This window comes from Monodelphis domestica, chromosome 4 (assembly GCF_027887165.1).
Source record: "Monodelphis domestica isolate mMonDom1 chromosome 4, mMonDom1.pri, whole genome shotgun sequence".
NCBI lineage: Eukaryota > Metazoa > Chordata > Mammalia > Didelphimorphia > Didelphidae > Monodelphis > Monodelphis domestica.
This window is the reverse complement of record NC_077230.1, coordinates 180,340,643-180,358,215: the sequence shown is the minus strand read 5'-3', so window position 1 is coordinate 180,358,215 and position 17,573 is coordinate 180,340,643. Positions and strand designations below refer to the sequence as shown.

The 17,573-nt window shown below is 34.4% G+C and overlaps 1 protein-coding gene across 11 annotated transcripts in view; it reads right to left on the bottom strand.

Annotated features, from left to right (window-relative positions):
* Positions 1-17,573, bottom strand: part of UBR3 (ubiquitin protein ligase E3 component n-recognin 3) — a 338,509-nt gene that overhangs the window by 89,803 nt on the left and 231,133 nt on the right. The window lies entirely within an intron of this gene.

Below are 17,573 nucleotides of genomic sequence, written 5' to 3'. Positions count from 1 at the left end.
GTGAGATATTTTATGTTTTCTTCTATTTTGTCAGACTTTTGACTTTGCTTTATTAATTATTGCTGTTTTGCAAGATCATTGGTTTCCAGTTGCTCAATTCTTGTCTTTAAGGCCTGGTTTTCTACTCTAACCTTTTGATTTTCAGCTATAATTTTTTGGTTTTCTGCTATAATTTTTTCATTTTCTTTTTGAACCATTTCCCATTTATCATTCCAGAAGGCTTCCATCTTTTTGATAAGCTCCAATTTAAATTCTTCCAGAGCTTATGGACACTTTCCATTTCTTGTGGAAGGTTTTGGAACATTTATTTGGATTTCCTCTTCTGCTATTTCCTCTGTAGTCTGTATTTTTTCTCCGTAAAAATTATCCAATATCAATCCCTTCTTCTTGTTTTTTTTGGTGTTGGGAAGTTTTTCCTGGGCACTGTTTGCCATTGTTTTTCCTTCCCTTTCCAGTCAGAAATCTGAGTGAGGAGGGCAGGCTCTCTGTGTATGGAGCTAAGGAGCAAGGCTTTTGCCTGAAGCAAGATCTTGAATCTCCACAGCTGCTCTACCTTCCCAGGGGCATCCAGGATCTGCGCTCCCCCACTTGCCCGCCTGTGTTTCAAGTGTAACTGCTCTTATTAGGGGTAGGTCCTTGGTGGTCTTAGTCAACTCCCAAGTCCTAGAGCTGCCCCTTGCTCATTCCAGAAGCTCCCCTCGCTCACTCTTTGATTCTGGCGCACTCTGGTTCTAACTCTGGTTCTGAAGGTGGGGTGGGGGTGGGGGGGTAGATCAGCTCGAGTTTGGGTGGGAGCTTTTTCACTCCGTTGTAGTGTGGAAATACCCAAGTCCCACATACCTTCAATGCTACACCCTACTGTAGAGTCCCTTTGTTCTTATGAAGATGATTTTTGAGGGTCTTTTTAGGTTGTCTATATTGATGGGTCTGAGGAAGGGAAGTATCCCAAATCTATATTGCCGCCATGCTTACCCAAAAGTCCCATACCTACAATTTAAACCTACATCACCTTGCTCTTAAAATTTCTACCTTCTTTCACAAGGCTTAGTTTAGTTGCCCTCCCCAACAAGATTCTCTAGCTGTTAATGCTGATGATCACCCTTCAAATTATAGTATATTTAATTATTTGTGTACACGAATTATTTGTGTACATTTATGTACATATATACAAAAATACATGAAAATGTACTTGATAATAACATAAAAACTTCTTGAAAATAAGGACAGTTTAATTCTTGTCTTTGTATCTCTACCTCTGAGAGGTAGCATGGCAGAAGTGGTTAGAGAGTAGGTTTCAAAACCAGGAAGAATTGAACCTGTACTGGTAAGAGAGAGCTTCCTCACCTAAAAATTCCCTATACCAATGAAATCACAGGCCCTGTCTCTATCTGTGTTCCTACTTAAAAATTAAATAACTTCAAACAATTAATTATTAAGTAACTATTAAATATTATATCAATGATTCTTCTGACTAAGAAAATCAAACATATAGATTTGGATAAGACCTTTGATGCCATCAAGCCCAGTATTTATAAAAAAACAAATATTTTAGCAGTATACAAAATAATTTCACCAGTAATATCCTAAAATAAATAAAAACCAATATTCTTCACATTGGTCCTATATGCATTATTTCAGGTAGCAAGCACATGTCTAGCTATAATAGAAGATATTTCCTCATAGCATACAATAATCCAAGAATAAAAATCTATTCCTAGCATCAAGTCATACTGTAGCCAGAAAGAACAATGTGGAGCTAGAAGGGACCTCAGAAGCCATCCATTCCAACCACCATTTTTAAATAAAGCCTCAGAAAGGAGAATTGATTTGTTCTGGTCCACAAAGTCAGTAGAATTCAGGGTTTGAATTCTAGTTTTGCCCCTAAATGTTGAACTCTTCCTACTTCACTGGCCTGCCTCCCTAGTTTAGAACAATTTCTTCTTATTTTGGTAATACTTTGATTCTCTTTTGCCATTCTTTTTTTTTTTTAAATCCTTACCTTCCATCTTGGAGTCAATACTATGTATTGGTTCCAAGGCAGAAGAGTGGTAAGGGCTAGGCAATGGGGATCAAGTGACTTGCCCAGGGTCACACAGCTGGGAAGTGTCTGAGGTCAGATTTGAACCTAGGACCTCCCATCTCTAGGCCTGACTCTCAATCCACTGAGTTACCCAGCTGCCCCCCTCTTTTGCCATTCTTATAATTTTATGTAATCTTTTTACTTTTAATTAAAGAGATCATGTATTTCTGGCTTTGAATTACTTCTACAGCTCCCACAAAGTAATCAATGAAAGTGAAAGTGTTTAAAGGATAAGGCCAGGCCACCAAAGGATAACTTTCTAAAGGTTTATCATTTATATTCCTTGGAATGAAGGTCAAAATAATTTCCTGAGACTCAGATTATATCAGAATTTCACTCTTTACATATCCACTATTGCAAGTTTCTAGAATTAAGCTAAGCTGGACTGCCTACAGTGATTAATAGAGAAGATAAATATTCATTGTGTAGACTCTATATCATTTTTATAAGATGATAGATGATTATCAAGATTAAATCAAAACAATAACAAGAGTCAAAGCAGGCATTTGAATATGCTTCTTTTGGTTTTTGGTTTGAGAGAATTCATTTAGTATAGAAATTAGACTGATTCAACAGAGACCAAAGAGCATCTGAAGCTTAATTATTCAGGATGGTGATGAAGATATTATAGAAATAAAAGATTTATAATACCCTAGGCTAAAAAGTAAAAAAAATTAATAAATTTTCTCTTTTTATCAGCAGCATCACCTCTACAAATTAAGATCCAAAATTAAACACTTACTTTTGTAAAAAAGTACCAAAATCATTCTAATTGGAAATTTTTCAGAAATTCTATACCATACTAGAATTTATGGATTTTTCTTACATCCTTTTAAATCATATACTATAAGAGGTTGATCAATAAGAACTTTTCTTAATACATTAAACAAGTAGTCTGACTTTAAATAAATTAATAGTTATTCTATACCTTTACTGACCAAAACATAGTTCTTACAAGGAGTGGAATTGTTTATCACTGGACCTACTAGGATTACCTAAAAGTAGTTTGAGTAAATGCTTTTCATTTAAGGAATTCAACATGCAAAAATTCTTTTTAATTCTCTCTACTCCTCAAAAAGTCTTTTAAATAATTAGAATACTTAATTGACAAATAAGGCTTGAGATACCAACAATATACTGACAGATTATTTTTGTTCATTGTTCCTGTTTTCCCAGATCGTAGGCTTAGAGGCATACATTTCCATTGTATACTGGTATCTTTAAATTAATTGGGAAAAAATAATAATTATGAATACTTTTTTGAAGGCTCCTTTAAGAGTAAGTGTAAGAGTATGAACTGAACCAACCATTTTGTAGAGCAATTTGGAATTATAAGAGACTTATAAAACTCTATAAACCCTTAAACCCCAAGGAGAACAGGTAAAAAAGAAAAAGAAACTATATGTTTCAAAATATTTATAGAAGCTCTCTTTATGTTAGTAAAGAACTGGAAATTGAGGGCAAGAACATCAACTGGGGAATGGTTAAATAAACTATAATGTATATGATCACTATTGCACCATGAGAAATGATAAGCAAGTTAATTTTTTTTTAATTTGGAAAGAACTACATGGGATAATGAACAGTAAAATGAGTAGAAAATAGAGAACAATATATAAAGCTACAGATTTAATACTTGAAGAATAAATTGTGAATGTTACCTCCAGAGAATGAACTGAAAATAGAAACATGAAAGACATAATCTTCTGTGATGTGGAGGATGGAAGAGAAGACACTAAAACACTTGTAAATAAATTCTATTAATTTAAAGAAAAAAAGATAAATGTAGGGGCAGAGCACAGCTCTCTCAAATAACCCTTCAAACAACTTTAAAATAATGACTCAAATTTTGGAGCAATCAAGTCTACAAAAGGTCAGAAGAAGACATTTTGCCTGCCTAAGAACAACTAGGAAGGTCTGAAGGAGAGGCCTATAACACTGAAGTGGGCATAGGCTAGGAGTGAGCAAAAAGATCAGCAGTAGTCCTTGTAGGTAGCTGTGACAGTGGCAACAGAAGCTGCTCCATGAGTTCTCAGCTCAAAGACGGCAAGGGTGTGGGAAAACTGGTCAAAAAGAGATTTCAGGTGGTCTTTTGCTGGCACAGGGTATAGCTAGTGCTGATGGACAACTCTATCACACAAAAGCAGTTCTGATTACAATTTCATGACAGAAAGGAATGATTATGATCAGTGACAAGGAAGCAGAGATCCTGGTCACAGTTTCAGGGCCAATAGGCACACCAGGACTTATGGATACAGGGAAACAAGAGCCATTCCTGAGTAAAGACCAGAAAGCATTGACTATACCTCTCCTAGGATAATATTATCTTGGAGACACCAAAAACTTGAAGACACCCAAAACAGCAACACAAAAAAGCCTGAAGTTTGGCACAGTGATTTCCCATCTTCAGATGAACAGAGCCCAATTTTAATAAAATATTCAAAGTCAAAAAATAGGAAAAATGAGCAAACAAAAAAGGTCTTTAAAAATCTACAATAGTGGCATGGAAGAACAAGACAAACTTTAGAAAAAGACAACAAAGTGAAAATAGCTACAAGCAAAGCATCAGATAAAAATGTTAACTGGACCTAAGACCAGCAAGAATTCTTAGAAGAATTATTTTTTAAAGAGGTAAGTGTGGTAGAAGAAAAAATGAGAAAAGAAATTATAGTGGTGCAAGAAAATTCTGAAAACAGAATTAACAAGGTAAGTTTGCTAGCACAGTGGATAGAGTGCCAGGACTGGAGTTTGGAGAATTGGGGTTCAAATCTGACCTCAGGTACTTCATAGTTGTGTCACCCTGGATGAGTCACTTAACCCCAACTTCCCAGCCTTTACCACTCTTCAATGTAAGAAGTGATATTTGTAAAAGCTAAATTAGTTTCAAATATCCATTTTTACATATTAAAAAAGAAGGTAAGAGATTTTAAAACAAATAAAAAATATATAATTAACAGCTTGGATTAAAATGAGGCACAAAAACACTGAAGAAAATGACACTTAAAAAAAAAGAAATGACCTAATGATAAAAGATGCCCAAAAGGAAAATTGGCAAAATGGAAAAAAGATACAAACACTAATCTCTTCAAACAAAATCAATGCAATCAAAGTTAAAAGGCAAATAACAGAAAAATTCTTTAAAGTAACTGACTCTGATGAAGGCCTCATTTCTCAAATATATAGAGCTCAGACAAATGTATCAGAATACAAAGCATTCCCCAACTGACAAATGGTTAAAGGATACAAAGAGGCAATTCTCAGATAAAGAAATTGAAACTATCTTAAGTCATATGAAAAAAATGTTCCAAATCACTATTAAGTAGAGATTAAAACAACTCTGAAGTACCACCTCACACTTAACAAAATGGCTAACATATCAGAAAAGAAAAATTATAAATGTTAGAAGGCATGTGGGAAAATTGGGACACTAATACACAGTTGGTGGAACTGTGAACTGATACAATCATTCTGGAAAGCAATTTGGAACTATGACTGAAGGACCATAAAACTGTGCATACCCCTTGACTCATCAATATAACTACTAGATCTGTATCACAAAAAGATTAAAGATAGAGGGAAAGGACTTACTTTTACAAAAATATTTATACTCACTCTTCTATGGTAGAAAAGAACTAGAAACTGAACAGAAATCCATCAACTAGGTAATGACTGAACAAATCGTGGTATATGCTTGTAATGAGATATTATTTGTGCTGTGAAGATAGCATTAACTGTTCTCTGTCCATTTTTAGATTAAATCACCAGAATCTTATACACCCCACTTACACTTGAGTGGGGGAAGTCTATAGCCCACGTGTGCTGAAAGTGGGTGATAAATCAGAAGCTGCTAACTGCCCCCTGGGTAGTCCTAAGAAAATTCATAGACTATAATTAGTCCAAGTAAAGTAGAGGAAGGCACTGGAAGTGATGCAAAGAAGTGTCTTTAAAATGGGTTACAACTTCCTGTGAGGGTTACTCCTTCATTCTTTGAAGTTCTGAGTTTGAGTTGGGTCTTTCACCTTGAAGGAGCTCTGGCTGAGGACTGCTTTCTATTGGGACTACCACATGGGTGAGTAAAAAAGGTTTACTCCCTTCCTTGGCTTGCTCTGAGAGGTACTAGCCTCCAGAGGGTCCCCTCATCTTGGGGGAGGCCTTGTGGCTAAAAGCCTTGTTTAATTGACTCCTAAGTCCTCTGGCTGGGGCTTCTGGAGCTGTATCAGAATAAAGCCAGGGCTTGAGCAAATAGTCTAGCTCATTAAGCTAGATTTCTTACTCTGCCCTCTTTCTCATTTCTCTACTTTCACTCTTTCTATATTTTATAAATAAATTGCTAAAAAATCATTTGGAATTAATTAATTCCTGATGACCACGCTGACAAATTTAGTCCAACCCTTTTATTTTTACCCCTTACTTTCTGGCCCTTACAGCCATAAAAGATAAGTGGACAACCACAAAATAACCTGGAAAGACTTAGATGAACTGATACAAAGTGAAATAAGCAGAACCAGGATGTTTTATATAGTAACAATAATGTACAATGATCAACTGTGAATGACTTAACTATTTTCAACAAGGCAAGGTCCAGGACAACTCCAAAGGACTCATAACAAATAAAGGCTATCCACTGCCATAGAAGAAAATGGCAAAGTACAAATGCAGATCGAAACATATCATTTTTCATTTTATCTTCTCCATGAATATTTTTCTAGTGTAAGCAATATGTGTCTTGTTTCACAACATGATGAACATGTAAATGTGCATTGTATGATAATACATATCATATTACCTGCCTTCTTGGGGAAGGAGACCATGGATTGCAAAATGTGAGAAAACAATTATTAAAAATGTACAAACAGGGCAGAGTCAAGATGGCAGCGTAGAAGAAGCAAAAGTTCAGACCTCTGAATGCTCTTCCTTCCCAATTACAAACTAAATGCTCCTAGGGGACTAAAAATCAAACCTAACAACAAGACAGAGCAAAGGAACCCTCCTGCTAGACTCAATCCAAAAGGCATGTCCCCCAAAAACTAGAATTCAAGAACACTTGGGTTTAAGGGGAAGGCAGAAGTAAGCTCCCTGGAACACCCCACCCCACCCCAACATAGAGGTCTAAGCCTTGAGCAGAAGCTGGAACCTCTGGACGGGCAAAGGCACTTGTCTGGATGGTGTACCTTGCAGGTAGGGTTGTGCCAGGCTCAGAGTGTTGAACACAGGGGTTGGGGAAGGAGCTGGAAAGGGAGCGCAGAGCAGGCAGCCTGGGCAGAGCAGTGGAGACCCTCCATATTGCTCGAGCTTTCCAGGAGGTTTTGGCCTCAAAGCACATCTAGCCCAAACCAGCTGAACTTAATCCCAAAAAAAGTCTTCAGAGGTCAGGGAAGCCCAAACTCCAACATCTCCCCCAAAAGACTGCACGGAGAGATCATCTGTCAAAGCTCCAAGAGGGGAGACTGAGAGAAAACCTCAAAACCAAAAAAATGAGAGGAGCAAGAACACAGACAAATATGGGGTGTAAAGAAGAAATAAATATGAGCAAACAACAGAAAAAGAAGAAAAAATACAGTAGATAGCTTCTATACAAGCAATGAATAAAGAGCAAACAGAACAGAGGAGGATAGATCATCAAACAATAAATTAGAAATCCCAGTGAATTGGATACAGGCTTGGGAAGAACTCATCTGGAAACAGAAAATAGTGTCTTGAAAGCCAAAATCAACCAGCTTGAAAATGAGGCAAAGAAGATGAAAGATGAGGCAAAGGAGATGAGAGATAAGATAAACAGGATGAAGATGGCCTCCAAAGAAAATCAGGCCAGAAGGAGAAGATGATCAAAAAGCCAGGCATGAAATCCAGTCTTTAAGAACAAGAATACAACAATTAGAATTAAGTGACCTCACAAGGCAGCAGGACACTATAAAACAAAACCAAAAAAATGAACAAATTGAGGAAAATATGAAGCATCTCATTCACAAAACAGAATATTTAGAAAATCATTCGAGGAGAGACAATTTAAGAATCATTGGTCTACCAGAAGACCATGATAAAAGAAAAAGTCTAGACATAATACTATAGGAAATTATCCAAGAAAACTGCCCCAATATTCTAGAACAAGAGGGAAGGTGGAGATTGAAAGAATCCACAGATCACCTCCCGTACTTAATCCCCAAATGACAACAACCAGGAATGTTATAGCCAAATTCAAGAACTATTAGACGAAAGAAAAGATATTACAAGCTGCCAAGAAGAAGTCATTCAGATACCATGGAAGCACAGTGAGGATAATACAGGATCTGACTACATCCATACTGAAGGACCGAAAGGCATGGAATACGATATTCCGGAAAGCAAGGGAACGAGGTCTACAACCAAGAATCAACTACCCAGCAAAATTAACTATATTCTTACAAGGGAAAATATGGTCATTCAACAAAATAGAAGAATTCAAAGAATTTGTAAAGAAAAGACCAGACCTGAACAGAAAATTTGATGTCCAAGCACAGAACTCAAGATAATCATGAAAAGGTCATTTAAAAAAGAGGGAAAAAAGAAAAAGAAAACAAAATAACACAAAAAAAATTTTTAAGAGACTCAATGAGTTAAAATCATGTGTATCCCTACAAGAAAAGAGGTCATTGGTAACTCTTAAAAACTGTTATTACTTGGGCAGTTAAAAGAAGTACACTTAGAGGGAATAGTGACAAACTGTAGAGCATGAAAAGACAAGACATAAATAGGTATTTAAATATATGCATGCAAAACACATATACATGTGTATGCATATATATATATGTATATAACTAGAGTTAAAAAATAGGTTAATATTAAAAGAAATGGGAAAAGAAACAAATGGGGATAAATTTATATGTCACAAAGAAGCTCATGGTCAAAGGGGGGAGAACATCAATACACTGGAAGGGTAAAGAGGTCGGAGACAGGAAATACTCAACACTTACGTGCTTTGAAATTGACCCAAAGAGGGAAGAACAATCCAATCCATTGGGGCAGAAAATAGATTTTTGCCCTATAGGGGAGTAGAAGGGTAACAAACGGATTGGTGGGAAGGGAAGCACTACAAGGGAGGGAGGGGTGGGGGGTAATTTTAGAAATACTATAGGGAAAATAAGGGGTGGGGGGATAAGAAGGGACTGGGGTAGAAAGGGAAGTAAAATAAGAGTAGGAACTAGGGGAACTGATTGAAAACAAACATTGGTGTAGAAGGAAATAGTGAAAGAAGAAAATGCAGGACCAGGAGTAGAAATCAAAATGCTGGGAAATACACAGCTAGTAATCATGACTCTAAATGTGAATGGAATGAACTCACCCATAAAACTCAAGGGAATGGCAGTGTTCATTAGAATCCAACACCCTACCATATGCTGTCTACAAGAAACACACATAAGGAAGGTTGATACGCATAGAGTGAAAGTAAGAGGGTGGAGCCAAATCTATTGGGCATCAACTGATAAAAAGAAGGCAGGAGTCCTAATAACGATATCTGACAAAGCCAAAATAAAAATAAATCTAGTTAAAAGAGATAGGGAAGGTAATTACATCCTGATAAAAGGCAGCATAAACAATGAGGAAATATCTGTACTCAACATGTATGCACCAAATAGCATAGCAACCAAATTTCTAAAGCAAAAACTAGAGGAGCTCAAGGACAAAAGAGATAGAAAAACTATACTACTGGGAGACCTGAACCTTCCTCTATCTGAACTAGATAAATCAAACCAAAAAATAGGAAAGAGGTAAGAGAAGTGAAGGAAATCTTAGAAAAATTAGAGTTAGTAGACATGTGGAGAAAAATAAATAGGGACAAAAAGGAATACACCTTCTTTTCAGCAGCAGATGGTACATTCACCAAAAATGACCATGTATTAAGACATAAAAACATTGGAAACAAGTGCAAAAGGGCAGAAATAATAAATGCAACCTTCTCAGACCACAATGCAATGAATATAATAATTAGTAAGGGAACATGGAGAGGTAAATCAAAAATTAATTGGAACTGAAATAATACAATTCTCCAAAACAAGTTAGTTTGTTTGTTAAATATTGTTTTAGAACATTTGTTAAAGATTGTTAAAGAATAAATTGTAGAAACAATTAATAACTTCATTGAAGAAAATGACAATGATGAGACATCCTTTCAAAACCTATGGGATGCAGCCAAAGCAATACTCAGGGGGAAATTTATATCCTTGACTTCATATATTAATAAATTAAGAAGAGCAGAGGTCAATGAACTGGGCATACAAATTAAAAAATAGAAAGTGAATAAATTAAAAATCCTCAGATGAAGACTAAATTAGAGATCCTAAAAATCAAAGGAGAAATTAATAAAATTTAAAGTCAAAGAAATACTGATTTAATGAATAAGACTAGAAGCTGGTACTTTGAAAAAAATAAAAAAGACAAAGTACTAGTCAGTCTAATTAAAAAAAGGAAAGAAAAAATACAAATTGACAGTATCGAAGATGAAAAGGGAGACGTAACCTCTAATGAAGAGGAAATTAAGGCAATCATTAAAAACTACTATGCCCAATTATATGGCAACAAATATGGCAATCTAGGTGATATGGATGAATACTTACAAAAATATAAATTGCCTAGATCAAAAGAGGAAGAAATAAATTACCTAAACAACCCCATATCAGAAAAAGAAATTGAACAAGCCATCAAAGAACTCCCTAAGAAAAAAAACCCAGGTCCAGATGAATTCACAAATGAATTTTATCAAACATTCAAAGAACAACTAATCCCATTATAAAAACTTTTTGACAGAATAAGCTAAGAAGGAGTTCTACCAAATTCATTTTACAACACAAACATGGTACTGATCCCAAAGCCAGGCAGGTCAAAAACAGAGAAAGAAAACTATAGACCAATCCCCCTAAGGAACATAGATGCAAAAATCTTAAATACCATGCTAGCAAAAAGTCTACAGCAAATCATCACAAGGGTTATCCACTATGATCAGGCAGGATTCATACCAGGAATGCAAGGATGGTTCAATATTAGGAAAACCATCCACATAATTGACCATATTAACAAGTAAACCAACAAAAATCACATGATTATCTCAATAGATGCAGAAAAAGCATTTGATAAAATACAACACCCATTCCTACTGAAATCACTAGAAAATATAGGAATAGAAGGGTCTTTCCTAAAAATAATAAACAGTATATATCTAAAACCATCAGCAAACATCATCTGCAATGGGGATAAATTAGAAGCCTCCCAATAAGATCAGGAGTAAAACAAGGATGGCCACTATCACCTTTATTATTTAACATTGTTCTAGAAAGACTAGCAGTAGCAATTAGAGAAGAAAAAGAAATTGAAGGTATTAAAATTGGCAATGAGAAAACTAAGCTATCTCTCTTTGCAGATGATATGATGGTTTCCTTAAAGAATCCTAGAGAATCAACCAAAAAGCTAGTCGAAATAATCAACAACTTTAGCAAAGTTGCAGGATACAAAATAAACCCGCAAAAGTCATCAGCATTTCTATATATCTCCAATCCATCTCAGCAGCAAGAAGTAGATAGAGAAATTCCATTTAAAGTCACACTAGACAATATAAAATACGTAGGCATCTATCTGCCAAGACAAACACAGGAACTATATGAACATAACTACAAAACACTCTCCACACAATTAAAACTAGATCTAAACAGTTGGAAAAATATCAACTCCTCATTGTTAGTAAGAGCTAACATAACAAAAATGACCATCCTACCCAAACTTATTTACTTATTTAGTTCCATACCCATCGAACTACCAAAAAACTTTTTATTGAATTAAAAAAAAAACTGTAACAAAGTTCATTTGGAAGAACAAAAGATCAAGGATATCTAGAGAAATAATGAAAAAAAAATGTGAAGGTAGGGGGCCTAGCAGTAGCAGATCTCAAACTATACTATAAAGAAGTTGTCATCAAAACAATTTGGTACTGGCTAAGAGACAGAAAGGAGGATCAGTGGAATAGACTAGGGGTAGATGACCTCAGCAAGACAGTCTATGATAAGCCCAAAGATCCCAGGTTTGGGAACCAAAACCCACTATTTGATAAAAACTGCTGGGAACATTGGAAGACAGTATGGGAGAGATTAGGTTTGGATCAACATCTCACACCCTACACCAAGATAAACTCAGAATGGGTGAATGACCTATATATAAAGAAGGAAACTATAAGCAAATTAGATGAACACAGAATAGTATACATGTCAGATCTTTGGGAAAGGAAAGACTTAAAAACCAAGAAAGAGCTAGAAAAAAAATCACAAAATGTAAAATCAATAATTTTGATTACATCAAATTAAAAAGGTTTTGTAAAAACAAAACCAATGTAACTAAAATCAGAAGGGGAGCAACAAATTGGGAAACAATCTTCATTACAAAAATCTCTGACAAAGGTCTAATTACTCAAATTTATAAAGAGCTAAACCAATTGTACAAAAAAAAATCAAGCTATTCTCCAATTGATAAATGGGCAAGGGACATGAATAGGCAATTTTCAGTTAACGAATTCAAAACTATTAAAAAGCATATGAAAAAGTATTCTAAATCTCTTATAACCAGAGAAATGCAAATCAAAACCACTCTGAGGTATCACCTCACACCTAGCAGATTGGCTAACATGACAGCAAAGGAAAGTAAGGAATGCTGGAGGGGATGTGCCAAAGTTGGGACATTAATGAATTGCTGATGGAGTTGTGAATTGATCCAGCCATTCTGGAGGGCAATTTGGAACTATGCCTAAAAAGTGCTAAAAGACTGTCTGCCCTTTGATCCAGTCATAGCACTGCTGGGTTTGTACCCAAAAGAGATAATAAGGAAAAAGACTTGTACAAGAATATTCATAGCTGCACTCTTTGTGGTGGCCAAAAATTGGAAAATGTGGGGATACCCTTCAATCGGGGAATGGCTGAACAAATTGTGGTATATGTTGGTGATGGAATACTATTGTGCTCAAAGGAATAATAAAGTGGAGGAATTCCATGGGAACTGTAACAACCTCCAGGAATTGCTGCAGAGTGAGAGGAACAGAACCAGGAAAACATTGTACACAGAGACCGATACACTGTGGTACAATCAAATGTAATGGACTTCTCCATTAGTGGCGATGCAGTGATCCTGAACAACCTCGAGGGAATCTACGAGAAAAACCACTATCCACATTCAGAGGAAACACTGTGGGAGTAAAAACACCAAAGAAAAACAACTGCTTGAATACATGGGTCAAAGGGATATGGTTGGGGATGTACACTCTAAATGAACATCTCAGTGCAAGCAACAACATAGAATTAGGTTCTAATCAAGGACACAAATAATACCCAATGAAATTGTGTGTCGGCTGCGGGAAGGTGGATGGAGGGGAGAGAGGAAAATAAAGTGATTATTGTAACCAAAAAAAATTAAATTAAAAAAATAATAATTTTTAAAAATTATATAAACATGTGAACTAGAGAAAATTAGTTTTTAATTTTTAAAAGAAAATAATTCCTTAAAAATTAGAACTTGGCAAGTAGAAACTAATGACTCCATAAAAATTCAAGAAACAATAAAAAAAAAAGTCAAAAAAAATAAGAAATTGAAGAAAACATCAAATATCTCTATAGAAAAATAACTGACCTGAAAAATATATTGAGGAAAGACAATTTAAACATTTTTGGAGTAGGGAGAGCTATATGGTCAAATGGATAGAGAGGCAGGTCTAGAGACAGGAGGTCCTGGGTTCCAATCTGACCTTAGACACCTCCTAGCTGTGTTGTTATCATGGGTAAGTCACTTAACACTAAATGCTTGGCCATTACCAGTCTTCTACCTTGGAAAGTACTCAGTATTAATTCTAAGATGGAAAGTAAGGGTTTTTTTTTTAATTTATTAAGGCAGCTGAATGCTATGATAAAAAGTAGAGCCAAGATATCATAATCCAAGAAATTATCCAAGAACATTTTCCTTAGACCTAGAGTATAAAATAGAAATTGAAAGAATACAGTAATCACCTCCTGAATGATATCTCAAAATGAAAATTCCCAGGAATATTATAACCAAATTCTAGAGCTCACAGGTCAAAGAGAAAATAATGCAAGTAGCTCGAAAGAAACAATTCAAATATTATGGAGCCAATGTTAGGATCACAAAAGATTTAGCAGATTCTACATTAAAGGAACAGAGGTCTTGGAATATGATATTCCAGAAAACAAAAAGTATAAATCTTCATAGGGGAAATGGATATTTAATGAAATAGAGGACTTGCAAGCATTACTGATGAAAAGACCAACATTAAATGGAACATTTAACATTCAAACAGAAAACTCAATGAAAACATTTAAGAATAATCAAAAGGGATTTAATAAAAATTAAACTATTTACATTTCTGTAATGGAAAAGGGATACATGTAACCCCTAAGAACTTTAGTGTTATCAGGGCAGTTAGAAGGAGTCTACATAGACAGAGGGCATGGGTATGAATCAATTTGGGATGATCTCTTTAAAAAAAAAGAAATTAAAGGATAAGAAAGATACACTGGAAGAATGGGGAGGGGAGAGACAGAATGGGAAATTTTTGTCATATAAAAGAAGCACACAAAGAAGAATTTTAATAGTGAAGGGTGTGTGGGTGTGGGTGTGGGTGTGCTTCAATGGAATTAGTTCAAAGAAATAGGAATATATATACACACTCAGTTAGGTAAAGAAAGGTATCATACCCAATAGAGAAATAGGACAGTTATGCGATAAAAGATGAGGGGAGGGGTAATGAAAGCTAGAGTAGATTAAGGGAAGTAATGGTCAGAAGTAAAACAGACTTTTGAGAAAATAGGATGAAAGGAAATACAGTCAGTAATTATAACTGTGAATGGGATGAGCTAACTCACAAAATAAAAGTGGACAACAAAATGGATAAGAAAGTAAAATCCAACAATATCTTATTTATAAGAAACATAATTGAAACATAAAGATACACAGAGTCAATATAAAGGGTTGGAGAAGAATTTTTTTTTCAGGTGAAGTAAAAAAGGTAAGGGTAATAATCATGATCTTGGACAAAGCAAAAGCAAAATGTTCATTAAATTTAATAAATATTTATATTGTTATATATAATTTATATTAATAAATTAACAAATTATTTAAGTCTAATCAAAAGAGACAATTGGGGAAACCCCATTTTGCTAATAAGTGCCAGAGAAAATGAAGTAGTATAAAAAAAAATTTTAAGTAAATTTTTCTGATAAAGGCCTCATTTCTCAAATATATAAGGAACACAGTCAAATAGATAAGAGTTATTCCCCAGTTCATAAATGGTCAAAGTAAATGCACAAGTAGTTTTCAGAAGAAGAAATCAAAGCTCTCTATAGTCATATTTTTTTAAAAGGCTCTAGTCACTATTGATTAGAGAAAAGCAAATTAAAACAACTCTGAGGTACCACCTTACATCCATCAGAAACACAGGAGGCAGCTAGGTAGCTCAGTGGATTGAGAGCCAGGCTAAGAGATGGGAGGTCCTGGGTTTAAATCTAGCCTCAGACGCTTCCTAGCTCTGTGACCCTGGGCAAGTCACTTGATCCCCATTGCCTAGCCCTTACTGCCGTAGAACCAATATAAGGCAGAATGTAAGGGTTTTTTAAAAAAAATGACAACTGCTCAAGGGCATGAGGAAAAATCAGAACACTGATAAACAAGAGTTGTGAATTGATCAAACCATTATGGAGAATAATTTGGAATTATGCCCAAGTGGCTATAAAACTGTGCATACTTTTTGATTTGGTAATACCACAATTTGGTCTGTATTCCAGAGATCAAAGGAAAAGGACTTTTATGTATAAAAATATTTATAGTAGCTGTTTTTTTTGTGGTGGCAAAGAATTGGAAATTGAGGGACACTCATCAACTGGGGAATGACTGAACAAGTTGTGGTATATGATTGTAATGGAGTCCTATTGTGCCATAAGAATGACCAGGAAGGTAGTTTCAGAAAAACATGGCAAGATGTATATGTGCAAAATGAAGTGAGAACTGAGAGAGAATTGTGCACAGTAACAACAATGCTGTAATAATGATCAACTGGTGAAAGACTTGGTTACTCTGATCAATATGATCCAAAGGACTTCTATGAAAAAATACTATCCAACTCCAGGAATAGAACAGATGAACTCTGAATGCAAGTATGTAAAGTATAATTTTCTTGCTTTATTTTGGTTTTATGTTATGTGATTAATATAGAAATATGTTTTGCATGATTTCTATGTATAATTGATAATTTCTATGATTAATTGATACTGTATCATTTACTTTCTCAGTGAGTGGGGGAGCGGTGGAAGAAAGGGAGAGAATCTTAAACTCAAAATTTTAAAAGAAAAGATTAAAAAATGAATAAATGATAAATTTAAATTAAAGAGTAAATATTTATTTCAAAAGTATTATAGTGTTATTCCAAAGCATGACATTCTAGTTAAAAATTGTCTAAAGTCAGATGAACATAAGAAATCAAATGATAATGAAATAACACTGAAGTTTAAAGATATGCCTTACAATTAGAGTAAAATGTTAAAAGGATATTTAGCAAGTTCTTTTTCTACCATGTATCTAATTACTTAGAAATCACTAGTGTAAAATTGAAAAACAATAAACAAAAGTCAGACATCATACCTCATTAAAGAATTTGAATTGAAATTGAGGCTATCAATTGGCATAATAGTTATTATCATTCTCATAAAACTGTTTGGATATTGGAAATATTTTAACCTACTTGCCAGCTTCAGAGAAAAGGTAGGCCTCTAATAAACTATACAGTTAGAATCACTTTACTAAACTAGTAATTATAGCCTTCTCAGGGATATTATATAACAATGTTACATAGCAATTAAGGATAGTATCAAGATAGAATATTTTCTATAATGGAAAGAATAACACCTACAATTTGAAACAGACTAGAAGTTAAAACTAAGATATCTTCTTGGTGTCAGGTTATTAATTTTAATATATATCACTAGTTTATGATCCATATAAATATACTAATTGTGTTTGGCAGCAAATAAATACATTTATAATTACATATTTTATCATTCATAAATTTAAAATATATGAACTTGATATCAGGCAAGTATTACTTTTAAGTATACTCTAACAAAAGTCTTCATAATTTTCAAAATTATCTAATTTAAGTTTCTTATACATTTAAACTTTATACTAGTAATTCTGTATCATATTGGTATTTTTTCTGAAATGATATACAATGATATAATGTGCATTATTTTAAGAAATAAGCATGAGGGCACATATTTTAAAGCAAATAAATGCTAATAACTTTTGGAAATTTTATTTTTAGTTTTTTTATAAAAATACTTTATAGGTCTAAAGCTAGCTGTACCTCTCAAAACAATTCATAATCACTTTTTTTGGTAGAAGAGACAGTTGAAGGAAGTAGAAAAGGGGAATTTGATCAGTAATCAAATAGATCTGTAATGATTAATATTTTGTGTATAAC